The sequence below is a fragment of the Ctenopharyngodon idella genome, chromosome 3 (assembly GCF_019924925.1).
Source record: "Ctenopharyngodon idella isolate HZGC_01 chromosome 3, HZGC01, whole genome shotgun sequence".
Lineage (NCBI taxonomy): Eukaryota > Metazoa > Chordata > Actinopteri > Cypriniformes > Xenocyprididae > Ctenopharyngodon > Ctenopharyngodon idella.
The window spans coordinates 5,761,112-5,771,105 of NC_067222.1; the positions used below are offsets into that span (position 1 = coordinate 5,761,112).

General features: G+C 35.4%; 1 pseudogene; it reads left to right on the forward strand.

Annotated features, from left to right (window-relative positions):
• Positions 1-589: 589 nt before the first annotated feature.
• Positions 590-9,083, forward strand: LOC127508662 (ran GTPase-activating protein 1-like; annotated as a pseudogene).
• Positions 9,084-9,994: the final 911 nt, after the last annotated feature.

The following is a 9,994-nucleotide window of genomic DNA, read 5'->3' on the forward strand; positions in this document are numbered from 1 at the left end:
GAAACATTATAAAGTAATAATCAAATAACCCACATCGAGGAATCAACGAGCAACTGTGATTGGTCAATCCCGAACAGCGCTGATAAAAGTAACACTTATCATGTGACAGTTACGTTCCGACCTAACGGTCGGAGGTCTCTCTCTGGACACTAATAAACTTTAAACGACAACGCCTAAATAATTTTATAGAAAGCAAATCTGCTAACGTCTCCGACCTGTTCTTTAGTAACATATGGATAAACCTCAGTGTAGTCAGTTTGTTGGCACGTGAAGTGACCATGTGTTTTGAGAAACGTTTTTAAGGAGTCCGATAAGAGCGACCTTGAAATCCCTCCCAGCATTCAATATCTCTACACTGAACACATTATATCTAGTCACTGTGGGGGGAAAACATTCATACTGATGTTAAACTGCAGTCTAACAAGTTTCTTTCTAAAACCTGCCAACAAAACCAATATATACGACGAATTAAAATGTTTAATCCTAAACAAGTTATAACGTCATTGGTGTGTGGTAATTTCATTCAACACAGGCAGTAAAGCTCAAACAAATGACAAAAAGCCACGCTAAATAAGAGTCTCTAGAATAAGAGCATAGAACTACAAATCCCATGAACCACTGCGCGCCTACACCTTTTACGTCATCAGCGCGAGCGGGAGGAAGAAATTGGTAGTAAAAGAAATAGCCCACATCTAAAGCCAAAAATCATTTTAAACACCACTTGTAAGTACAAACATAATATTTATACTCTAAGTTTGTTCCGGGAATGAGTGTGTAGTTGTAAATAGGCTGAGTCACTTAAAACGTGTTTTGTGTGTTGATCATGTATCAGTGTGTATCTGAATACGCATGTTCATATAGACAGATACATAAGATAACATACACACATTAATTTAAGGGTGAACAACAGCGGTTACACATTAACATTTCAACATGTAAAATAGCTTTATATGGAATGGATTAATCTATGCAATTTAATATTAATAATACAAATAATTAAGGCAAGACACTACAGATGAATAGGGTGAATGTTATAATAGATTTTCACCAGACATTTAGAGTTGCAATCATTTTTGCATGACAAGTTTTCTGAAATGTTATGTTGAAGTGTCAAATGAAGCACATTATCTAGTTAAATATGCACCAATTTGCATACATTTCCAGAACAGAAATCTGAACATTGGATAAATCTTGTTTAACTTTGTTGACATACTAGAAGGGTTTTACAGAGGGGGTTTCTCTTTTCATCACTTCAGAAATCAGATGATTTTAGAAATTAAATGTCATATAAAAGTAGACAAATGATATATGAACAAACCCCTTGGTAAAACAATAAGAATATAAATAGGAATAAAATTGTGAAGTTTGGTGTATGTAAGATTTCTGACTCATTTTGAGAAAACAATTTTAAAAATGTGTATTGCAATTGAAATCTAATAGACACAAAATGATAAACACTTAGAAGTGTATTTTTGAATGTTTTAATTCCACTAGTCTGAATCAACATGTTATGAAAAGTCAATAGCACAAAATCCCAAACTGAACCGTTTCTTCTTTCTTTAAACTCTTATGTGTTTCTCTGTGGTCTTCAGTTGGTGTCAGGATGGCATCAGATGATGTGGCAAATCTCGCCGACTCATTGGCGAAAACTCAAGTCAATGAGGGAGAGCTCAGCTATAAAGGACAGGGCCTTAAACTGGACAACGCTCAGTCTGGTGAGCTCAAACGCACATCAGCTCATAATTATCGAATATCTCACATCTGTTTCTGGTGTCTTTATGAAAGAATAAATTTGTGTTTTGTGTGCAGTGGAGGAGATGGTGAAGGAGATCGAGGAGTTCGGCGGTCTGCGTGCGCTCAGACTGGAGGGAAACACCATCGGCGTGGAGGCGGCGCAGACCATCGCCAAAGCCTTGGAGAAGAAGAGCGATCTACAGGTGCTGAAACCACTCTCACAGTCCTCATTTTTACTAAACTCCATCCTAAAACAGTCATTCTTCACTAGTGGATCAAGACCTGAAAGTGGGTTGAGGGTCTATAAGCTAAACGAATGTTTAGCGAATGCCTTGGCAATAAACTGAAATATATGGAAGGCCATTTACACCAAAATAATGCAGATATCATGCATAAAAGTCAAAATTATGACTTAAAAAGATGAAATTAGGTCTTAAAAAGTATGTCATAACTTTGACTTTATCTCATAATTATACTTATGTCATAATTTCAACTTTTTAAGTCATAATTTTGAACCCATTTCCGCCACATAGGAGTTGAAGAAATGACTTAAAAATTATGATTTTAAAAGTCATAATTATGAGATAGAAAGACAAAATTATGACTGTAAAAGTCATTATGAGATAAAAAGTGGAATTATGATGTTAAAAGTCAAAATTTTGACTTTAAAAGCGATTGAAATAAAATGTCGAAATTATGACTTATAAGTATGTCTTAGTATGCCATAATTTCGGCTTTTCATCTCATTGTCTTAGTGTCATAATTTCGACTTTTCATTTCATTATTATGACTTAGTATATCATAATTTTGACTTTTCATCATAATTATGACATAATTATGACTTTTGAAATCATAATTTCGATTTTTCATCTCATAATGACGTCATAATTTCGACTTTTCATCTCATAATTAAATTAGTATGTCATAATTTCGACTTCTGTAGTCATAATTCAGACTTTTGAAGTCATAACCTCGACTTTTCCTCTCATAATTATGACTTGGTATATCAGAATTTTGACTTTTTATGTATGTTATTTTTTTCTCTAATGTGGGGGAAATAGGCTTCCATAGAAATAAGTTTAAGTTGAAGCACAAATTTATTAACTTGAAATAAACAAATTTAGTTTGATAAACAAACTAAAACCAAACAAAAACTGAAATGATAATAAACCAAAATAGAAATATTAACAACAAACTAATAAAATGACAAAGCACATAAAATTACTAAAACATTAAACTAAAATTGACATGAAAACTAAAAACATAAAAAATAAAAGCTCATTCAAAATATTAATAAAACAATAGTTTTATAATATTACATAACTAAAATAACAGGTTCACTTGTAGCAATAATAAATAAGATTTGTGACAATCACAATGTTACAGAGCCCCAAATATGACACAGTGATGGAAAAAATATGAGATAAGGGAAAAATTTTGAAATATTTGTATTGTTTTAAATGATGGGAATCAGTAGAGTGTGTTTTGTGCATTGAATTATTAGCTGCCAAGAGCAAGAAACCACATTTAGATGATAATTTTAATTTTAGGCAAATTTTGTAATGTTTATTTTCTTAACGCTATTATTAGGAAACAAAATGACAATATGTCCTGTATCTCCATTGGTCCCTCTCATGTTAGTGCTGCCACTGGAGCGACATGTTTACCGGCCGCCTGCGAGCTGAAATTCCTCCCGCTCTGGTAAGATTTGATGATTTAACAATTCTTTATGATACCACGATTCATCCTTGATAGGTGAAACCCTTTGCAAACTCTTTATTATGCCCAATGTGCTCCTAGTAAGTAGTTGTGACTTGTGACTAGATCCAAGAGTTTAACAGTAAGATGTGCTTTTCCAGGTTTCTCTAGGTGACGCATTAATCATGGCTGGAGCTCGTCTGAAGGTTCTGGATCTGAGTGATAACGCCTTTGGACCCGATGGCGTGAAAGGCATTGAGAAGCTGCTCAAGAGCGCCGCCTGTCACTCGCTGCAGGAACTGCGCCTGAACAATTGTGGAATGGGCATCGGAGGAGGAAAGGTGGGCGAGGTTTATGATGATGCCATCATCGTGGAACACAACAGTCGGGTTACAGAAGGAAAAACTCCATTCATTTTTTCCATAGGGGAATTGATTTTATACAATAACTTAAACTGGTTAAGACAGACCTACTGTGAGCTATGAGGTTGTTAATCAATAGTACTTTTATCTTAAGATAGTCGTTTAACAGCAGAATTCCTGCTGAAAAACTACATTACCCATGATTCTGCAGAGAAATATCCACCAATCAGAGAATCATGACAAATGAATGGGAAAATAGTTCTGTAACCAAAGATGCTAAAAAAAAAGTGGACAGAACTGTTGTGCTCTATTATATTGACATTTGTTTCCTCTGGTAATGCGGTGTTACCCTCTTCTGTAGATCCTGGCGGCGGCTCTGACGGTGTGTCATAAGGAGTCGAGTGCGCTGGGAGCCCCCTTGCAGCTGAAGGTATTCATCGCTGGCAGGAACAGACTGGAGAATGATGGAGCCACAGCACTGGCACAGGCCTTTCAGGTGCTGAATGACACGATTTTGAATCATTTTCTTGATTTTCATTTATTTGGAGTTTGTTTTAAAATCTTCCTGTAAGTCAGCCGGTGTCATTTTTGTCCATTGCGAACATGTTCTCTCATCTGATTGTCTCATTTGTGAATGCTTTATCTTCTCAGTTGATTGGCAGTCTGGAGGAAGTGCACATGCCCCAGAATGGCATCAATTACCCAGGAGTCACGGCTTTAGCCACAGCTATGCAGCACAACCCACAGCTGCGAGTGCTCAACCTCAACGACAACACTTTCACCAAGAAAGGAGCGATCGCTATGGCAGAGGTACACTGGAAAACACTGGACTAAAATTAAATCTGAGATACATAGGGCCTTGAAAATTAAGATTTCAAAAGGAAAGTTTATTAATAATGAGAATCTTGAAGGATATTAAGATATCTTGAACACTTTTAGAGTTACAGGCATGACAACTTTTGAAAATTAATATTTATGGCACTCACACAGGTATGTTCTATGCAAATGAGTGGATAGAAAAACACAACATACATTTCTAGTTTCAACATTGTTTGCTATTCAGATATTCCTCTTTAAAAGAAAAAAAATATCAGCTGTTTGCAAAGTGACCCACATTTGGTTTTTGACCACTGAAATATGTACAATTTACTAATTTACTCATAAAGATCTCCATATCTTTGGGAATGAACCATCGAGGACCTTTAAAATGAAGATACCAAAAGGAAAGTTTGTTAAGAACCAGAATCTACAAGAATATTAAGATAGCTTTAATACTTCTTGAGTTACAGGCATGCAAACTTGAGGCAAAAAAACGCAAGAAGTGCTTTTCGCCATTTTTGAACCGTCACTGATGGCATATAATGAAACAAAGATTGCTAAAGTCAACAGATTTTACTAATAGACCTACCAATCTCTGTGTAAAAATAAAATAATGATGCTGCCATCTTTCTAAAGTCATTTTTACACCCCTCTAATTTGGATCAAAATCTCAGGTGAAAATTGTAATTTTGACCCCCCTCTATAAAACAGTGGATTACTCAGTGAATTTACATCTGTGACATTTAATATTTTGGCTTTCATCACTATTTATGTTTGTCTTTCTACAGAAAAAAAATATGAACAAAATCAAAAATTTGAGCCAGGGAAATTTCCGAAATTTGGTTGATTTGACACAGAATGACCCATATTGTGCTTTAGATGAAAAATCAAAATTGTGGAATAGTTGGATGACATCAACAGCTAAATATTGGTGTGGATGAATTGACACCACAGGTTAAAAACTTCATAGTTCCTCAGTTGATTATGCACAGTATATTAAGAAAATTGTTTTCTATTTAAGTTTTTTTTAAATGTTGTTTAAATAAGCAAATGAGGCATTGCCTAATTAAGAATTCACTAATTTCCAGAAGATAAATCTGAACACTGGATAAAGCCAGGTTCAAAAAAGCCAGGTGTTGCCATATCAGAGGTAAATGTTTTTACTGAGGGGATTTTGGATATCCCTTTTTATTAATACATAAATCAGAAAATATTGTAGACAGACAGAAAAAAATACATTTATACCATGTTTTTAGGAATAAACTGTTCTGTAAATCAGGCTGAATGTAAATGAACAAACCCCTCAGTAAAAACCTTCAGAATATAGATAGGAATAAAACTGTCAAGTTTAGTGTATGTTAGTGCTGCTGAAGTGGAGAAAAAACTCTTTAAAGATATATATTGTAACAAATAAAATAACCCTCAAAATTGACCAGTGCATGAAAAAGCAATGATTCTCAAAGGTGTTTCTCTGTGTGTGTTGTTAGGCACTGAAACACCTGCGCAATGTGCAAGTGATCAATTTTGGTGACTGTCTTGTTCGGTCTGAAGGAGCCAGTGCCATAGCAGAGACTCTGAAAGAAGGACTGGCTCTAAAACCAATGGTGAACAGGTTATAAACCACTTTTTGACATTTAAGATTTAATTATGAATAAATGTATAAATTTTGTACATGTATTTGACTGCATCTTTAATATTTATGTCCCTGCGGATTTAAATAAATTGTTAAAATGTGCATCACCTAATACATAATTCTCTCCTAAAATGTGTTGAAACACACTAACAGTGTTTTGCAGTGATAAAGCAACTGTTAGATGCAGTTATTATTTAACTAAAACTATTTTTGTTACTTGAAATAAACATTAACTGAAAAATTAAAAGAAGAAATTATTTTATTTCAGCTAGTTGCAAAAGAAACATTTGGCATTTACAATTAGTTCAAGTTGATGTTCTAAAATAACATACTAAAAGTGAAATAAAAATGACTAAAAACCATATACATATAAAAATATATAAAAAATATTAAATAAGTGACAAGATGAAAAATGACAAAAACAACAAAATTACAAAAAAAAAATTATTAAAAAATAATATAATAATTTTCCATATAAGTCTATGGGATTTTTCGGAGATTTAATTGTCATTTTTAGGAAAACCGTAAATCGGATCAGTTAGAAACGATATAGCAAACCAAGTCAGAACAGTCAGAAGGTCTAGTCTGAGTTTGGTGGTTCTAGCTTCAAAGCTCTAGGAGGAGTTACTGTCAGAAGAATAATAACTATAAGTTTAAACAGCATTTCAGTAAGTTGGCTTTCTCAAACTTAAAAAAAACATTGGAAATATTACAAAAACTATAATAGTATCTCAGTGATAACACTGGTTAGATGACTACATGAGTGAAAAACATTTGTGTCATTAAAAATTACACACTGCAGTAATACTCATACACACATCCACATAATAAATGTGTTTGTCTTTAGGGAACAGTCTGGGTGAGGAAGGATGTGACAATCTTAGAGAGGTAATGGAGAGCATGAACATGGGAGACAAACTGGGCTCTCTGAGGTATCAAACACACACTAAACAAAGTCAGTCTTACAAAACACATTTGTCTTACAAATTCCATTTATCTTAATGTTAAAAAATACCTTTACTTGATTTACAAGAGCATTCGTTTGGTCTTCTGTGTTCATATGCATTTGAAACAAGTCAATGAATTGTAAAGTCCCTCCGTAATTTCTTTCTTCCACCCCACTTCCACACACACACAGTGATGACGAGGGAGAACCTGAGGAAGATGAAGATGAGGACGATGAAGATGATGATGATGACGATGAAGATGTGGAAGAGGAGGGAGAAGGAGAGGAAGAAAAGAGTGAATTAAATCAGGTTTGATAGAAGCTTCAAGGCTTCCAGTTTGAAGTAGAATTCAACATAAGACGAAAACAAAATAATCATGTATCTATGGATGTTTGTGTAGTTCTCAACACCGCCTTCAGCACCTCGTACTCCAGACGTCTCGTCTTTCCTGAGTTTTCCGTCTCCAGACAAACTACTGCGACTCGGTGAAAGGAGAAGCTCCCTCATCCAGCAGCAGGTCACATATTACATTGAACACATGCTTACATAATGCACTTCTGAGATATAACTTGTGTTTCAGGTCATTTCTAGTATTATCATAGAGGCTGTTCATGCAAAACATGTTTTAGTGTTTAAAAACGTGACACCCAAAGCAGTGGAATTGAAAAATGCAATTCTGAAAAATCTGAATTTATGGCGCAAAATAGAGAAGGCTGTAATAATCACAACAGGCCTAGAGCTGAGTGTTTGCATGTCTTTTGTAGGTGGACGTGTTTGATGTGACTAAGACAGCTGAAGCATTTCTGAAAATCTCTGTGTATAAGGAAGACGACGCAGAGCTGAAATCAGCCGTGCTGGAGAGTATCGGTGAGATGACGTGAACATCCATCACATGGTTGTTGAATGATCTGAGAGTGACGTTTGACTGATTCCTGTGTGTCTGTGTGTTTCAGATGCAGTGCTGAGTAAAGCCTTCTTTACACCGACTTTCCAGGGTTTGAGCTTTGTATCATCGTTACTGGTGATGCTTGGACTGTTGAAGGTAAAATCATTCAGCGCATTCAGACTAGTTTGCGCACAGATTTTACATATATAGTTTTTTTTCTTGAAGAATACCCTTTCCTTGGAAATATGTCATATCATCTAACTAAAATAGATTATGAATAGTATTTTATGTTGACTTTGTCATTTTAACAGTTACTGAATTGTGCATTTCTATACTAGTCCATATATTTCTATTCTAGTTTGGGCTTTCTACAATTGTACCGAATTGTTCTAATTCAGGGGTTTCAAACTTTTTGATGCCAAGGACCCTCAAATATGATGATCCCATTGCAAACAACACACTTTCTCAATATAAATATCTAAATTTTCAACCCCAGACCCCAGTTTGAAAACCCATCCTGTTAGAAATGCACCTGGTTTCATTGCTCACCATGACTAAAAACCGTTCAAGCTGATGGTGGAAAGCACTTTTTTTTTAAGGTGAGGTATTTCTCTCTCTTTCTCTGTAGAGTGAGGACAAGTTAAAGCTGGTGAAGGTGGTCCCAGGTCACCTACAGTGTTTGGAACACACAGTAAAACAGAGTTATTTCCCTCGAGAACACATCACTGTCCTCAATGCTTTCATGACCAGGTAACTCGACAAACAAATACCGTTGTTTTTGGTATTAAAGGATTAGTTCACTTTGAAATGAAAGTTAGCCTAAGCTTTACTCACCCTCAAGCCATCCTAGGTGTATATGACTTCTTTCTGAGAGTGCTTGAGACTGCCTGAAATTCACCATGCAGAAACTCACACCAGAAAGCCTCTATACAAACATTTTCAAAACACAATGTTTAAATGAGTTCCATTGGATTAATAATAAACTAACATGTCTTGAAACATCACCTGTTGTCTTGCCTGCATTTTTTACAATGTGTACAGTAACTTAAATACTGCAAAAAATGTCTTTTCTTGCTTTTCTTACTTCGTATTTTTGTCGTTTACAGTCTAAGTATCTAAAAATTCTAAAATCCAGATGCCTTTATCAGATAAGTAAAATGGCATAAGATATTTTTAGAGCCCTAGCACCAATGGTGTGAGGACCCTATTGTTATTGTAGTTGCTCAGTTAATTATTCTTCTCCAAAATGAATCACATTTTTGAGGGCCTAAACATTCTCGAAAACTCATGAAACTTTGCACACACGTCAGAAGTGGTGAAAATTTACATCTGAAATGGGTTTCAGAAGAAGGTGTGGCAAAATGTTCCAGCAGCAACATAGTTTTCCCAGGAGGTCTCCCATCCAGGTACTAACCAGGCTCAGCCCTGCTTAACTTCAGTGGTCAACCAGTCTTGGGCAACAGGGTGATATGGGTGCTGGCAAGCCATATCACCCAGCCATAACAGCCCAATCCCTACAAAAAAGTCCCTGGGTGCAAAATCTGAAAACCCAACCGGAAGTGAGATATTTTGAGTTTTCTCTGCAACATTTTTGCAGTTTTTGCCATTTCCAAACATTGTACTTTAACAAACTCCTCCTAGAGCTTTAATCCGATCCACATCATATTTGGTCAGTCTAATCTAAAGGCCTTTGTGACATTAAATTGTGAAGATCTAGACTTTTCACTGAAGGGCTTGTCCGTGGCGGCCTGACAAAGTTTGATGTTTTGATCAGAGAAAATTGTTGCGCTCTGTTGAAAAAAAATTCCTTTTCCTTCAGGTATACTCAAAGATATACTTGAGCAAAACAGAAAAAATGGCTGACCACACACTGAATCCAAAAAGACTGAAGAGGTCTAGAATATACAAAATTTTT